Source organism: Parambassis ranga, chromosome 10 (genome assembly GCF_900634625.1).
Source record: "Parambassis ranga chromosome 10, fParRan2.1, whole genome shotgun sequence".
In the NCBI taxonomy this organism is placed as follows: domain Eukaryota; kingdom Metazoa; phylum Chordata; class Actinopteri; family Ambassidae; genus Parambassis; species Parambassis ranga.
In genome coordinates, this window is record NC_041031.1 from 18,089,999 (window position 1) to 18,092,639 (window position 2,641).

A 2,641-nucleotide genomic window follows, 5' to 3' on the forward strand; every position below is an offset into this window, starting at 1 on the left:
AATGTTGTTATTATAAAAATAATTACATCACACAAACCATCTGACCTGCCTAAGCTCTGTGAGTCATTCAATTTGACTCCACAGAATCAGACAGCTGGTACTGCTGGTATTGTAAATGACTTTGTTGAATGTTTGTGCCATCAATCATCAAAACCCACCACAGCCAGGCAAGCCAATATTAGATGGCGAGACCAAAAGCCATTTATATCAGAGAATTATGGATGAACAGCTCTGTTCCAGGATATTAGGTGACTGCAGAGTATTAAAACACAACGCATATAAATTCACCATTAGGAAAACACAGCTGCTGAGTCTGCTGCTCTTGTGTCTTTTGTGGCAACTTGCTGAGCTGTTGGCACCTGGATTGCGTTGTTTGGGTTTAGTCGAAATGCATTTTTTTCACATTTTTACGATGCCAATTTGCATGTGAGTAAGTGGCAGTGAGGGGTTATTTATTACGTTTTTAGTTGCCTTAACCTTTGCCAGGTTTCCCTTTGGGGAAAATGGACTACTGGGGCAGGAAGCACAGGCGACCTCCCACTTTTATTTTCTTCTGCTTTTTTACTGCCATTTTCTTCTTCGAGAGTTTGACCGAGGCTTGGACTCATGCTTGTGTGGGTCTGTGAAGCGTCTTCAGACTTTAGTGTCCCAGGGGCTGGCTCCTTTGAAGGACATTCCCTTTTAATAATATGAAGGTCAAACCATCATCAAGCGGTACTCCTGCTGACTAGTAGCTGAAGTTGACTCAGAGGAGTATGATTCTTGACAGAAATTGTAGTAAATGAGAGTGCTATATGAGTTTATCGTAATTGGTTTGTCGCAGTCATTAACTGCTCACTGTGTTCCATTGGTGGGCCACAGGTTCAGGAGCAATATTTATTATTATTAAGACTGGTTACTTAGAGTGGAGAAGACAGATGCTAGGTTAGAAAAAAGTGAAAAATATACATCCAGAACCCAGAGGGATGCCACCTTCATTTTATTTATGAGTTATTATTGCATGTAGATGGTTAAATTTGAAGCTGAATCCATTTTTCCCTCTTTGTCCTTTCCCCCCTTCCTAATAATGGCTTTTGTGCACATAATATATTGTTATTTATTAGTTTTTGCTTTGTTTTTGTGCCCTTTGGCAGTATGGAGTTACATGTTGGCTACATAAAAATATTTTAAAATGGAAAATCTAATTTTTATTGCATTTACTACAGTTTTATGTCTTCATACTCTATCTTTATTTATCTTTGTGACAACATTTCAATATTCTAACCCTCTGGCCCTCCCCCCCAGCACACACTGTCTTGTTGACTCTCCCTCATCCAGTGTAGACATCTCTCCTTACCTCCTCTGCAGTGCTTCATTCTCTTTACCTCCTTTTCTTCCTCCCTGTCTCTCTCTCAGTGACCCACTAAAGTGAAATCCCATCATGTTTTTCCCATCATGCTCTCCTCCCACCCTGTGGTGAGGCGGTGAACCCCCGGCCGGAGGTATAAAGGACGTGATTTACAGGCCTCCTTTGCAACAAAAAAGGGGAAGACAGAAAAAAAAAACATTAAATGAGACCTTAGTTTTCCAGCACAGTAGTCCTGTGCTGCAGTACAAGATTTACTCTTTAAAGTCTTGAATTGAAATATGGCACACCAGCTATGATACAGTGTGGTCCAATTTTGACAAGTTACAAAATGTATCCACAGGAGGAGAAAATAGTGATAAAATTTCAGGTTTTCTCCATATGCATCCTGTTGACATGTCTGGATGGAGCGACAGGGAGATTTAATTGAGGGAGAAAAGTGGGAGCAAGAGTTAAGCATTAAGGCCCAAGGTGGTATTGACATGTTGTAATGGTGTCAAGAAGTCTGGCTTTTTATCTTGTTTGCCAGGTTTTATACTGATTGTTGCTGCAGGTGAATGTCATAACAAGAGTGTTGTCATTTTGGAAAGTTTTGGAAAATGTTGAATTATTGAAGCAAGACTCTAGTAAACTCAGCTTTATACGTAGACACATCTACATGTGCACACAACTGTTTTTTTTATTCCTGATTGGATTAGAAGTGGATATTTTTTTCCTTTTTATCATACCATCAGTAGCCTGAAAGTTAGAGTGGGAGGCCTGTAGCTGGAAAGTCACCAATTTACATCCTGGACAGATCTAAGAAGAAAAATGAACACGAGTTTCCACTCCCTGAGCAACCAAGGCATTTTAGCCACAATTGGTCAGTTGGAGCAGGTCCATGGTCAACACAAGGAGTCTGTTCACACTGGAAACCTCCCAGGTGTAAAGTTGTATAAAGCAGGTTGTAGACTTCCCCCAGATTTTACTCTGGTATAACCAGTGAACTGTTAAACTGCAAAAATGCTGTTGTCTAAAGACTGGAATGAAACTGACCGCTAAATGCTGAAATGATTAAGTTCTGATGGTTCTCCTCCTGCCTCAAAGCGATGGCTGCACACAAAGTTGTTTTTCCTTAGCAAACCGAACACCTGCCTACCTCACACAGAAGCTGCAGATCACTGCATGCTTATTGTTGATGTTGTAAATGCAGATGTGTTTACTGGGGAATAACACATACATTTAACCTGTTAGGCATGTGTTTTTAAGCAGAAACAGATTGAGTTCTGGTCAACATCTCATCTCACATCTTATTCG